General features: G+C 46.1%; 1 long non-coding RNA gene across 2 annotated transcripts; it reads left to right on the plus strand.

Moving 5' to 3' along the window:
• Positions 1 to 2255: 2255 nt before the first annotated feature.
• Positions 2256 to 11129, plus strand: LOC148121974 (uncharacterized). 2 transcript variants are annotated; one of them, XR_015737791.1, is made up of 3 exons: positions 2256 to 2778; positions 2867 to 2966; positions 10401 to 11129. It is a non-coding gene; the product is annotated as an uncharacterized LOC148121974 (long non-coding RNA). The 2 variants fall into 2 exon arrangements; XR_015737790.1 differs by having other exon boundaries at positions 2256 to 2654.
• The last annotated feature ends 3784 nt before the right edge of the window (positions 11130 to 14913 follow it).

The raw sequence follows: 14913 nt of genomic DNA on the forward strand, positions 1-14913 counted from the left end.
CCAGCCTACAATTCACAATCCCAGAGAACTTAAGACAACAATGAGGACACTAAGAGAGACTTACAGAGATCTAATCTACATGGGAAGTAGAAAAAGACAAGATCTTCTGAGTAAATTGAAAGCATGGGAACCTTGGGGGAGGGTTGAAAGCGGTAGGGGAGAGTCAGGGAGGGGAGCGGAGAAAAAAATGTAGAGCTCAATAAAAATTAAAAAAAAAAAACCAAAAACAAACAGCTACTGTGGTTGGTAATAGGTTTTGATTTTGAATCCACTTGACCTAAAAAGAGTTTGATTCTATTGATGGCCATCTCTTCCAAACCACCTTCCCTCTCAATATCTGCGACACCACAGTCACTCTGGGCCTTCTCATCCAGCCTTCCCAGGACATGGAAGACTCTCCAACCTCTTCAGTTGACTCCCCTCACCACTCCATAACAGGGGATCCTGAGACACTTTCGGTCTAGTGGCCATGCTGAAGCCTTGTGGGCTGGCTGCTTGGCCTACCTTGGCAAACCCAGTTAACGGAAGCAGAAGACTGTTGTTTGATTAATAATAATAGTAATAATAATAATAATAATTTTAGCTAGGATCTTATTGTGTAATCACAGCTGCCCTAGAAGCAGAAGTTTATCCAGAATTCCTTTTGAACATTTCTCTCGTGGCAGTTCCTTATTTCCTTGTCTCTAGTCTCATTGGCAGTGTCCTGGCCCAGGTGTTCACCTGCTTGTCCCCTCATTTGACACCTACATGCTGACTCCCCCACCCAGTGGCCGCCTGAGTTTGAGAGCCACCTACACCCTACATATTCCAAATCTAGGCTCCCTTATTTCCTAGTGGTGTTGTCTTGGATGAGTTTTTCAGTTTCTCTAAACCTTGGTTTCTGATCTGTAAATTGATTATTAAATTAATCAGTTAATACTTACCTTACCAGGTTTTGTCAGGATTAAAACAATGCAATGTCCAGAGAGCAGTACCAATGAGATGACAGGTGATAGATTGGCCATCGGGGTTCTTTAGAGGAGTAGAACTGATGAAATGAATATATAAGTGGATATTTAATAGACAGACATATATGATAGGGGTTAGGTAGTCCGGCAATAGCTGTCTGTACATGGCAGAGACAGGGGACCCCGAAGTTGCTCAGTCTATAAGACTTGATCCCTCAGTTGTTTCATCTGGGATGAAAAGCCTGGAGGTCCCTGGAGAGTAACTGGCATTGACCTCCACATTGGAAGTTCAAAGAAGCTGGAACCTGATGTCAACTGAGGATGGAGGCCATTGTCACAAATACACTGCTCAGGAAGAAGTGAGCAGAGGTGGACACTTTCCCCTCAGACTGCTGAGGCTGCCTGTGGGAAGGCAGTTCCTGTTTTGAGGGCTGGTCTCCTCTCAGTTAATACTCTGAGAGCTACTGGTAGCAATGACTTTTACCAGAGATCATAAGGGCACACAGCAGGAAAGAACCAGTATTCAACAGGTCAACCTACCAGATGAATAACCAGAAAACAGCCAGTTTTCACAGCCAGTAACCCCATGGACTTTACCGAGTGGGGCTTCCCAACAGAGAGTTATTCATTTGATAGGTCGACCTGTTGAATACTGGTTCTCACCTCTCGTAAAAGCCATTGCTACCAGCAGTTCTCAGCATTAATCCTCTCTGGAAACAGCTTCACAGACTGGCACAGAGGTCTGTCTCCTCGGTGATTCTACATCCTGTTAAGTGGACAATTAATTAACATCAACTGTCACAGAAAGACAGATAATAGACAAGCGGTAGGTAGGTAGGTAGATAGATAGATAGATACATACATACATACATACATACATGCATAAATAGATATAAACAGAAACAGATGATATGTGGATAGATAAATAGATACATACATACTTACATAGATGATAGATATATGACTGATTGATCGTTGACAAGGAGATTATAAATAGATAGATGATACATAGGTAGATTAGGTAGGTAGTTGGGAAGGAATTTTGTAGGGAAATTTGCTCACACAGCTATGGATACTGAGAAGCCCCATCATGACATATGCAGACTAGAGAACTGTGAGAGTTCATCATGGCTCAGCACAAGGTTAACCCCTGAGAACTAGAGGGGCCAGAAGTGCAGCTCTCAGTCTGAGGTCAGAATTCCTAGAGGCCATTGGTGCAAGTTCTGGAATTCAAAGGGTTGAGAACACAAAGAACGTGGAGTTCTGGTATCCAAGAGCATGAGAACATAAGGGTTCCAGCTCTGAGACAGTTGTGGGGTGGGGGGAGTTTTTGGTTGAAAGCCTAGCCTTTAACAGCTGACCCATCTCTCTGGCCCAAGGGATGGAAGAATTAATGGAAGGGAGGACAGGAAGGAGAAGAAGAGAGAGAGTAGAAGAAAGGCAAACGAATGGGTTTGCCCTTGGCATTTTTTTGTTCTATCGGGGCTGTATCAATTGTTCAGTAATGTGACAAAAATCCCTGGTAACAACTTAATGGAGAAAAGGCTTGCTTTGGCTCCTGTCTTCAGAAGGTCACAATTCTGTCCATCATGGCAAAGAAGACATGGCAGCTGGAGTGTTCTTGTCTGCGCTGGTGGGAGAGTGTACTGTAGCTCCTCCCTTCCATATGAACCCGGTAGCAGACATAGCAGACCTGAAGATGAGAAGGTGAGTGGGTATAAACTTCAAGGCCCACCCCTCGTGACTTACTCCCACCAGCTAAGCTGTGTCCACAACCACCCAAAACAGCACCACCAGCCGGAGATCAAACTCAAACTCAAATGTATCACAGGTCCTCAACCACTTAAAAGATGCCAATATCACTGCATGAGGGTGGGTTTCTTACTTAGGTTGGTGATTTCAATGCCATTCTCTTTCAGAGGCATGCTCACAGAGATGCCCAGAAATGATGTTTTACCAACTGTTTGAAAATCCCTTAATCTTGTCAAGTTGGCACGTCAAGTTAAACCATCTCAGTAGGTAAGTCATCTCATAGAAATATAGCAATGGAAGGCATTCAGAACCTTGTTACTGCCATTGCCAGAACCCATCTGTGCTGTGCAGCATCAATTAAGGATGGAAGGAGGTTATTTATGGACGTGAGATGGACACACCCACAAGCAAATGCAATCAAAATCTACAGTGGTACCCAGGGCCAAGGACAGGGGAAACCTGGAATCCTAAAAACCCTACCTGGGAAGAGTCAGAAGAAGCCTCATCCAAAGGCAGTGGTTGTGTTGGTGTGTGTGCACTCACACGTATGTGTGTTTGTGCCCACGTGTGCATGCCCGTTTGTGTGAAGGTCAGAGGTTGACCTTAACTATCTTCCTCAACTTTTTTCCACCTTATTTTTTTGAGACAGGGTCTCTCACTGAGTTGGGAGCTCCCCGATTCAGCTCGATTGTCTATCCATCTAGCCTCACTAGCTCTGAGATTACAGGCATGGACCACCATACCCTACTTTTTATGTGGGATCTGGGGATTGAACTCTGGACTTGATACTTGTGTAGCAAACACTTTACTGACTGAGCCATATCCCTAACCCGAGATGCACTGATAAGGGCAAGCTGAGCTACACTTTCCCAACTCTGTCACAATGAAGCTCCTGCAACCTTCTGAATTCTTCTTAGAGACACACCCTGTCCGTTGTCTCTCACCAGTGATAACACTGACCTTCTAAATGACCTCTGTGGTATTGCTTCCTCTCTTCTTCAACTTGCTCTCAGTGAGATCAGACCATCCCACTGTGAAAAATCCTCCAGTGGTTTCCATCTGCACTTGGAATACTGTTGAATGCCTTCAAGGTCCCATGTCCTCTCTCGCTGCCCCCTGCTCAGGTCCTGCTCTCTGTACCACAGATCTGTGGACACACCGGAGTCCTCTGTGCTCCTTCTCCCAGCCTCCATCTCTGAAGTATTCATGGCCTGAATTCCTACACAGTTCCTTTCTCCTCCTTAAGCTCAGGCCTCGGCTAGAACATCAGTCCTTCTTAGACACAAGTCTCTGCCCTTCTTACTTAAAGCAGAGCCCCTTTATCTCCTTCCCATCATGTTTCCTAGTCAGCATCTTATTTAATTCCCTTCTTACCCCCTAACATTAACAGAAAAAAAATTGGTAATTTCTGGTATATTGCATATCCATGAATAAGGATAATCATGAATTGATAATCCTCATTGAAAGACATGAAGAGTTCATTGTGTCTAGAGAGTTGAGAAGACTGGCTGGGGCAATGTTCAAATCCCACCTTGCTCTGGTTGATTCCCATGCAGTCAATCAAACTCTCCTAAAATCTATCTTCACATCTCTTGTCTTTGATAGCACCCCACTTTCCATTGCAAATAAAATTCCTTGTTTTGGTTTGGCTTAAACTTATTTGCTTCTCCATTTCAGAGTTGGTATCTAGTTATTCTAGAAAGATTGGACTGGTCTGAAAAGGAAGGTGGAAAGAATTCAGCTATATGACCTCCGTAGAGTTGCAACCACTATAGCACTTTTACAAAGTTTCTTTCTGGGCTGATTGCTAGGCTTATTCTAAATGCAATTATCACGTTGAGAGAGGCATTTTGCTCATTTTAAAAGTGTCTGCTCAACTGTGCAATGCTGCAGTCCGTGAAAGGTAGTGCCGTGGGTAGAGCATCTGCTTAGCATGCAGAGTCCTGGGCTGCAAGATGGATTAGGGGTAAAAGTGCTTTGCCATCAAGACTGATTGCTTGAGTTCAATTCCCTGGACCAACATCGTGGAAAGAGAGTCATCAACTCCTGCAAACTGTCTTCTGACCTCCATTTATATCCCATGGCATGACTGTACATGTACACACACACACACACACACACACACACACACACACACACACACATACACACAGTAGAAATAAGTAAAAAAGTATTATATTTTTAGGTGTGTGTGTGCACATAGATTTGTGGGTACCCACAGAGGCCAGAAGAGGGTGTTGAATCTCCTGGAGCTGGTGTTAGCAGGCATTTGTGAGCCTGCCCAACATGGATGCAGGAGTTCAGCAAGAGTACTTTGTGTTCTTTCTTACTAAGCCTTTTCTCCAGCCCATACAAAATTGTCCTAAAAGAGATAAAGATCATCATATGTCTTAGATGGGAGACGATGTAAATAGGAACAGAGGACTTGTTCACTTCTTAGTATTTTAGGACCAAGAACTAAAAACAAAAGGGTTGGGCGTGTGACTCAGTGTGACTCAGTTCTGTTTCACATGCACAAGAGGCTGACTTCTATCTCTAGAACTCTGAAAGGAAGTCCCAACCACCACCACTTTTCTTTGACGAAAGATGCAGCATGACCACTGTTCAGGTTCTTTGTTATTGTGTGGCAATACTTAGCCTCTCCATCAACGGAAGGCAGGGGAAATTAAGACGTTTTTTAAGGTTAGCGATTTCCCTAGCAGAGCCTTCTTCTGTTACCATGCAGATTACGAGCCACTGTCATAGCTAGGACAGAACAGCAGCAGTTAATGTCTCCAAGCCTGTCAAACTCAGAGAACCACCACCGCAATTATGGCTGGAGGCCATGCCTCCTATTGCTGAAAGGATGCCTTCTTAGTGGAGAAAATGGGAGGTGAAGGACACAATACAGAACAACCTACTCCTGGGTAGAAGCAAGGATCCTGGATTACCAGACAGGGCTCCAAACCAAGCGAGAAAGGATCTGCAGATACTTTTAGAAGTGATTTTTACCAGCCTGTGTTTCCAGTGTATCTCTTGGTTGAATGGAAGATATGTACACATCAATCTATGCTTCACAATAACTTTTTCTCCCTGTGCCCATATATGAGAATATCTTTAACCTGCCTCTACACAGCAACACAATTTGGCTGAGAATAAAATCATTGAATTCTTTCTTTGTTGAAAATGCTTGCAGTGAGACTTTCCCCTAACATTTAGCATTGCTGAGTTACCTGTGTCACAGACTCCTACCTCTGCTTATTATGGAGAGACTTCCCTTGCACAATCACTTGCAAGACTTTCTGCTGCTCCTTGTGGTTCAAACCAGTTTTTAAAAAGCATCTAGAAAGAAGTCAAAACATGCTGATTAACCTCGATTGCCAACTCATTGGCTCAAGAACTGTCTTGGAGTTAGGAAAGGATATGTCTGGATGTCTGTGAGATTGTCTCTTGGGACAGATCATGAGAACTTCAGCTTCATTGATGGGTTAATTCATCCATAGGCTTGCAGTGTGCTGATATTATTGGGAGATGATGAAAAGCAGGGAGAAACATGTCTGCTGTAGTTTGAATATGAAAAGTCTCCATAGGCTCAGGTGCCTGAACACTGGATCCCCAGATGGTGGCACTGTGTGGGAAGGTCACAGTCCCTTTGGAAGGCAGGACTTTACAAGAGGCAGCACATGCCTGGTAGTGAAGGTTGAAGCTATCTTAGTTAGGGTTCCTATTGCTACGGAGAGACACCATGACCACGGCAACTTTTATAAAGAAAAACATTTAATTGCGTGACTTAGAGTTCAGAGGTTCAGTTCATTATTTTCATGGTGGAACATAATGGCATGCAAGTTGACATGATGTTGGAGAAGTAGCTGAGAGTCCTATATCATGCAGGCAACAGGAAATGGTCTGAGATATTGGCGGTATCTTGAGCATATGATATCCACAAAGCCCGCCTCCACAGTGGCACACCTCCTTCAACAAGACCACACCTACTCCACAAGGCCACATCTCCTAATATTTCCACTCCCTTTGGGGTCCATTTTCCTTCAAACCACCCCAGAGGTTTTGATAGCCTTCACCCACTTGCTGTTCATGATGAGTCAGCTTCCTGCTCCTGCCCCTTCTCCATCTTCCCAGTTGTTGTCACCTCATCCTCCTGACTCCCAACCCTCACAACAGTGAGGCTAAATAGACCCTTACTGCCCTAAGCTGCTTTCTGTCAGTTGGCTATTTTATCACAGCAATAGAAATAAAACAGAGTCCTTTGGGTGAACAACCACTGCCACACTCCTGCCCTCAGGATGCTCTGCTCAAGATCTTGGGGTCAAGTAACCATAAACTGAAAACCCCAAGGCTGTCTACCACAATGAAATCCTTCCGACCCTTGGATTCACCTGAAATTTCCTCAGGTGTAGCAGCAGCTGTGTTTCCTAGGCTCCTCAAGCCGTTCTTCCTCGTGTCTGCCTCAGTGCTTTCCTTGGGAAGACCAATAGGGGTGATAGGACCGTCATGATGTGCCCTCTCGTAAGATACGTTCATCTTGCTTTCTCCCTCATTCTCACGCTCTCAAGATCAGTTGGCCCAGAAACTTGACATCATTTTTCCTCGTGGTTTTTGTCAGCTCTTGTGCTTTTTAGGACAGGATGTGTCTCTGGTTTGTCTTCTCTGCTGTTGTCTCGGTAAAGCAAGGCTAGCTCTGCTTTTTGCAGCCTGTGTTTGTTGGCTTTCTGTCAACTTGACCCAAGCTAGAACCATTCTGGGAGGAGGGAAGCTCAGTTGAGAACACACCTGCAGCGGATCAGCCTGTGGGCAAGTGTGGGAGACATAGTCTTGACTGGGTATTGATGTGGAAGGTCAAGCCCACTGTGAGGAAGGCCACCTCAAGGTATGTGGTTCTTTGCTGTGTAAGAACGCAGGCTGAGAACCACATGAAGAGCAAGCCGGTAAGCTGCACCCATCCAGGTCTCCACTTCAGCTCCTGGCTCTGGGTTTCAGCCTTGAGTTCTTGCCTTAGCTTCTCTCAATAATGGACTATGACTTGGGAGCTGGAAGGTGAACTAAACCCTTTCCTCCCCAAGTTGTTTTTGGTCATGGTGTTTATCACAGCAGTAGAAAGCAAGCCAAGATAGTGTTACTTATACCAATTCTTTCTAGGACATATTATTAAGTACTAGAGATGGAGGAAGACAATGAGATGAGGCTTAGTGGGTAGAGACACTTTCTGATGACCAAGGCTGGTGACATGAGAGGGATCCCTGGAACCCATATAGTGGAAGTAGAGAACTGACTCTTGCAAGTTGTCTTCTGAACCTCTACATAAGTCCATGATGAGCACCCCAAATAAACTTAATAAAAAGTTGAAATGATTTAGTATTAATAAAATTTTCACACTTGATCATATATATGTACACACACATATGTGTATGAATACTTCAAATGCTCAAACATTTGAAAACACATGCGTTCTAGCATGGTCCTGTGAAATACTTCAGTGTGAGTTTTTTGTTTGTTTGTTTTTATTTTTGTTTTTGAGGCAGCGTCTTAGTATCCCAGGCTGACTTTGATCTTGCTAATGTAGCTGAGGATGACCTTGAATTTCTGATCCTTCTTCTTCCACTTTCTGAGTGCTAAAATGGCAAGGATCATGCTACCATGCTTGGTTTGTGTGATTCTGGGGATCAAACTCAAGGCCTCAGCCATGCTGGGCAGTCACATTACAAACTGGCTATGCTGCCAGTCCAGCATGTATATTTTCAAACGAAGGCCAGTCTGCTTAATAAGTGTCACATTAGGCTCACACTTAAAGCATTAAATAACTTAATACCCAAGCCTAGTCCATATCCAAGCTTCCTCACCCCACGCCAGTGTGTGGCCAAGGCAAACACGTTGCTTTGGCCCTTCTGTTTCCCCTATTCGATCAGCATTCTTCCTGACACGAGTTTCAGACTGTCTATGCCTTCTGGACTTATCTCATTGTTTCCTCTTGGTGCCCTTGCTGGTTCATCCACGCCTGCAGAGGGGCATGTGGAGGTGAGAACCAGTTCTACTTAAACATGTCGGGTCAACTTATGTAGCTAGTTAGAAATGAGCAGACTTAAAGATCAGGGAGGATCGACTCTTCCCTTATCATCAGCTTCAGGCCCCACCCCTTTGTTCCTGCTGACACTGATTTTGTAAGTGAAAAACAGTGATGGGTAAGTGAAGGGGGAACACCGCAGTTGTCCCTCCTTAATATTTAGAATGCCACCCCAGACCATAAATTATAGGCAACTAAGGACTTCTGGGAGAAGGAGAATTAGCCTCTCTCTCCCAAGGACGAGTCTCCTTATCAGTTGTCCTATGTATCAAAGTCAGTCCTGAAACTATGTATATAATAGCAACAAAATAGACTCAGCAGGCTGTATTTGTGTTTATTTGTACATACATAATAATATATATAAACACATACATGTATGCAATAATAAAAAAAAGAGGTTATCAACTTGAGAGTGGGAGGGGAACATGGGAGGGGTTGGAGGGAGGACAGGGAGGGGGGAACGTGATGTAATTCTAGTTCAATTCAAAACATACTTAGAAAACCAAATGAAATGGGGGGCTCGGAAGCAGCAGGGCTTCACTAAAGCATGGCTATTTTCACAGATTTATTAACTTTCCTTTAATCCTGTATAATCTATTCTGCTACGTGAGTTTTGCTTGGTCAGAAGAACGTGATGAGTCACATCTCTCTCTGGTCCTGAACAGAGACAGAACTTTCTGAACTGCCAGGAATATTTTAAGCTCCCTACCCAGAAGGAAGTCCTCTGGAAAGAACAAAGACATTTTTGTCCCCACCCAAATGGGCCTTTGCACTCGTTAGCTATAACTGTCAACTTGACACAGCCTAGAGTCACCTCAGAAGGAGTCTCAGCTGGGCGGTGGCTCGGATGTGGCTGGCCTGTGGGCTTGTCTGTGTGGGGACTGTCTTGATTATTAACTGACAGAAGAGGGTTCCAGCCCTCCACTGTGGGCGGCACCATTCCCTGGGCAGGTGGTCCTGGACTGTCTAAGAACACTAGGTCGGCCTGGGTCTGCATGAAGCAGCAGGCTGCGTGATTGATGGGTTCTGCTTCGAGTCCCTGCCTTGACTTCCTTCAGTGGTAGACCTTAACCTCTACGCTGAAACCAACCCTTTTCTCTCCCCAGTTGCTTTTTGTCAGAGGACTTTGTGACAGCCACACAGAGGGAGCCAGGACAGCCTGTCAATCACCTTGTGCCCCCAGGAAAACTGTCTGTTCCACAGACTTCAGAAAAGTAGTCTAAAGCCTACCTTACCATGCAGGGCGGCATGGTGGTCCCTTTGGCCACTGTGTACACTGACCCCACAAACGTGCTTTTCTTTTCAGTGGACCCAGTGGCCATTGTCCACTCTCACCTTGTTCCTTTTACCACTGTCCACTCTACGAGTGTGCCTATCCTGTAATAATCTCTTCTGTTTTCAACACTATGCTCTATGTTCCGTCTGAATTCAATTGCGGGAGATCACAAGGACTGGGGGCAGGGATTCTAGGATAAGGTCCTAGGAATGGTAAGAACCCTCCCTCCCTATTGATGCTATCTGTGTTGCTCCATGTTCCATTATTAATGACACTGTGTTTGATTGTGTGAGAAAGGCAGTTATAATGCTCAGTTCCCCCTACCCCTTGAGATTAGCAGGCAATTTGCTGTTTTCTCTTTTTGAAACAGGGTCTCATGCAGCCCAGGCTGGCCTAGAACTTCCTAGATAACAACAACAACAACAACAAAAATGACTTTGGACTTTGGATTCTCCTGTCTGCACTGAGTGTTGGGATTGCAGGAGGCTAGCGCACATTTGACTTCTATGGTGCTGGAGATCGAACCCACAGCTTTGGGGATGTTAGGCATGCATTTGACCAACTGAGCTACATCTTCATCCACGAATGTGTGTTTTGTCTTATGTGTGATTGTCTTGCCTGTGTACATGTATGTGAAGTGGCCCACAGAAGTCAGAAGAGAACGTAACAGTCCCCGGAACTACAGTTACAAATGGTTACGAACCACCACATGGGTGCTGAGAACCGCGTGCAGGCCTTCTACAAGAGCAGTTGGTGTTTTTAACACCAAGGCATTTCTCCAGCCCCTACTGACCATTTATTAACTTACAAAGGACTCTTGTAAAGCCCTTCTTTTTGAGACTTGGCTGGTTTTATACTTGTTACTGAGTAACAAAGAAAGTCTTAAAATATTTTTATTAGTTCTTTGAGATATTTTGTACAACATGCTTTGACCATTTTTATGCCCTCTTCCAACTCTCCTCAAATCCCCCCTTCCCTGCTCTCCCAGCCCACCCCACCTCACTAAAGCCACCAGGGCCAATTTTTGCTGCCCAAATATTCTTGGATATGCAGCCTTCCCTTGGAGAGTGGTTGGCCTATGGGGGCTACATTCTTAAAGACTGGCTTTCCCTCTCCCAGAAACATCAGCTGCCAGTAACTCCTGTTTCAGAGGTGGGGACTTCACGCTCAACTCCCCTTTCCACGCTGGGATTTGTTGTGGTTCGGGCCTTGCTGGGTCTTAAGCGTGCCATTGCAACCACCATTAGTTCATACGTGCAGCTTCCAGGCTGGGGCCATATGACAGCTTTGCTTATAGTCATCTACTGCCTCTGGCTCTCAGTCTTTCTGCCCCGCTTCCTTCTCCATAATTCCTGAGCCTTGGAAGGAGAGGCTCAGTATATACGCTCTGTCTAGGACTGAGCACGCTGTAGGCTCTCATTGAGTCTTGACCGGGTGTGTGTCTCTGAACTCACCACCATCTGCTGCCAACAGAAGTTTCTGTGAGGAGGGTTAGGAGGCGCCCTGGCCTGTGGGTGTAAGGACAAGTGGCCGGGAGTGGCTTTAGTGACAACTGTGTCTGTTTACCAGAATGATAGCAGGAGGTTCTGCCCCGGGGCCCATGATGTGTGTAGCTCAGGTTCTCCGGCCCATGATGGTCCTAGGAATGGGCTTCATCTTGTGGAGCAGGACAAACCCTCATTTTAAGCCTGCTGTTACATGCCATGCTTTTTCTTCCTGTTCTCTTCATGTGGCCACAACTGCTGACTTTCCCACGTGGATTGTTTTCCGTTTTTGCTCTGTGTTAGGCACATCTTCTCCTTGAATGCTTTAGAGAATACTAAGCCCGCTTTCCCCCTTAGTTTCTGAGAAAGGAAGGTAGGAGGGGAACTGGAGGGAGGGAGATAAGAAGGGAGGGAGGAAGGCAAGGAGGGAGGAAGAAATGGAGGGAGAGAGAAGGAGGAAAAGGGAAGGCAGTAGATAGAAGGAGATAGGGAGGAAAGGAGAGAGATCTGGGCATCCCCCTTCCCATACAGGACAGCACGTGTTCCCAGCGCCTGTCCTGAGCTGTGAGCTCCCTCTCTACAGAGCTGCGATTGCAGAAGAGACTGAGGTTCGACGTGACAACTCTATTTCTTTACCTGCTTGCCAAATTCTCCTCCAGACCCATCTCTGGACCTGCATCAGGGCCCATTCCCCATATCTAGCAGTATAGTTTTCTCTGTTTCACTAGGCTGGACTGGCCCCGTCTCCAGCCTCCCCTCCCCGGTTCTCTGAACTACCTTCTGTAGTGGCTGGTACCAGGGCACTTCCTGACAGTGTCTCCTGTTCCTACCTCCCACCACTGCCTCAGTGATTCTAGATGAAGCTATAAAAAGAGAGGTGCTGACAAGGGACAGGGGATGTGGGGGCGTGTGGATAGGACATAGTTCTTTACAAGTAGCCACTTGCTGTCCAGCTGTTCAGAGGTCCACTCAGTACAGATTTGGGGTTTCAGAATCAAGATCAGACAGTGTGGAAGGGGTGAGGGTTCTTTTTCTACCTCTATTGTGACATCCATTCTCATGTCTGCCTTCCTTTGGCCCTCCCAGTTCATTCCCCTCCCATCTTCATCAGTTTTCTGGTAGGAAGTTAGGACTCTCAGTGATTGACAACCATCTAGACCACACTGAGATATTTACCCTTCTTGGCCCCAGCTTGGTTAAACTGGGCTCTCTGAGAGGGAATGCATGCGGTGAACATGATGGGCCATAGTCAGGAAGGAGCAGATGAGAGGATAGACCACCAGTTCTCTGGGAAATCATGACACCAATGCCCTACTGAGCATGACAAGTGTTGATGTGGGCTGTGACGGAGACTGGAGAGAGTGTTCTGGAGGGTGGGGCTCGGAAGAGAAAGCCTCTGAGCTGTTATGGTGGGTCGAGAAGACAAGGATGCTGTGGGATGCTGAAAAGCATGAGGAACCTGTTCTTGGAAGCACAGCTAGTCTGATGCCGGTGAAGATGGGACCCCAAGATTTTACGTTCGCAGATCACAGATTCGAGTCACCTCAGCTGCTGCTGCTCTTTCTGGTGGCAGAAAGAGGTGATGACACAGTGTGGATCCAGGTGACCTGAAGGTGTCAGGGGACTTCAGGATACAAGAGCTCCAGATTTCAAAGGGGATTTCACTAAAGGCACTTGAGGGGGATGTGGACAGATTACTGCTCCCCAGATAACAGTCAGCACAGCCCTCAGCCCTCCCTATTCTAGAAGATGACCTTGTCCTGGTCCTACCCCAGCTTATCAGCCCTGTCCCCACAATCCCTCTACTCTCAACAGGGCCCTTGGGCCCCTTGGCAAGGTGGACATAAGGCCTGACTAGTTGCAGACACTCTTATCCATAAACATCTCAGAATCTGATCAGGGGAAGTGATGTGGGATGTCCTTTCGTATGTGTGCTGCTTTGGTTGATTGATGAATAAAGCTGTTTGCGCCAATGGCTTTGCAGAGTAAAGTTAGGCGGGAAATCAGAGCAGTCTCTGTTGACAGAGAAAGTCTGTGGGCGGTCTCTGCAACCAACACGGCCAGCAGAGTAGTGATACACAGGCAGCATGAAGGCCGTCACTTCAGCAGGACTCAGTAGCCAGTGCTGGTTCGAGTCTGACTCTGAGTAGTTTTCTTCAGGTCTATCTAAGCACAGCACAAATTGTTAAAAAATTTCCTGGTGATAAATACTCAATCCATGTGCACAACAAAGGCGCCGTGACTATGCTAAAGCTCCTTGAAAAGTAAACGTGGCATCTTCCAGAAAGGTGGGGGCTGTAGAGTGACTGAGACGTTCATACTAACGGCCTGGAGGAGGATCCTGTGTGGTCTCAGCCATACTGTTAGGTCCGAGTTCTCCAGGCTATTGACAGCGGTCAACCTGCTCCTAGCCTCCTGGACAGAAGAGTTGTACATTCCTTCTCTTGAAGAGACAACCCTCTGAGCTGAACATTCCTGGCTCCCTTAGTGCTTCTGTGAGCACAAAGACCTTCGTGTCTCCCACAGAAGTCAAATGTTAGTATTTCTCCAGTATTTCCATGTGGAAATCCAATCACCAAAGTCATAGTTAAGAGCCAGAAGTTATTAGATTGTGTGGGCAGAAGTGTGGGCAGAAAAATAGGATTGATGCCTGAGGAGTCTTGGGGAAGCTTTTTTCTTCCCGCCAGTTTATTTTTCTTTTTAGCCTGAGTGTAAGTGTGTTCATGTGTGCGCGACAAAGGACAGCTTGTGAAGTCTGCAAGTGTGTTCGTGTGTGCATGACAAAGGTCAGCTTTCTGAAGTCTGCTTTGACTTCCACCTTTATGTAGGTCTCCGGGATGGAACTCAGGTCACCGGGCTTACAGAACAAGCACCTCTAACTACTGATCCGCTTCTCTGGGCCTTGCATTTTGGCTTGGAAAGGTTTCTTCTGGCCTACAAGCTCATGGGTTAAATCCTCGACCATTGGGAAGCACTGTTTTGAGGATGTAGGACCTGGCTAGGGAAACAGGTCACCAAAGGCACTCCTAGGAAGCTTATACTAGGTCCTTGGCTCCCTCCTTTCTGTTTTCTGTTGGCCGTGAGGTAAGACCCTGATCACGTGATCTTGTTTTATTACAAACCCAGAGACGGAAGTTCCAGCCAGGATGGACTGAACATTTTGATGAAACAAATCCTTTTTATGGTTGCTTCTGTCAGTTATTTGGTCGCAACTATTATACAAAAGCAAACAGAAAGGCACAGGCAGCCAGGCATGGTGGCACAGGTCTGAGTCTGAGGGATTGAGCCCAGGGGAACTCTGGACAAGTTGAGCTGTCCAGAGGCAGCTGGGGTGTGGAATGGGGATAGACCCTTGGGGTGTGGGATGGGGGCAGACCCTTGGAGTATCCTTTTTCCTCT

This window comes from Myodes glareolus, chromosome 5 (assembly GCF_982192425.1).
Source record: "Myodes glareolus chromosome 5, mMyoGla1.1, whole genome shotgun sequence".
In the NCBI taxonomy this organism is placed as follows: Eukaryota; Metazoa; Chordata; class Mammalia; order Rodentia; family Cricetidae; genus Myodes; species Myodes glareolus.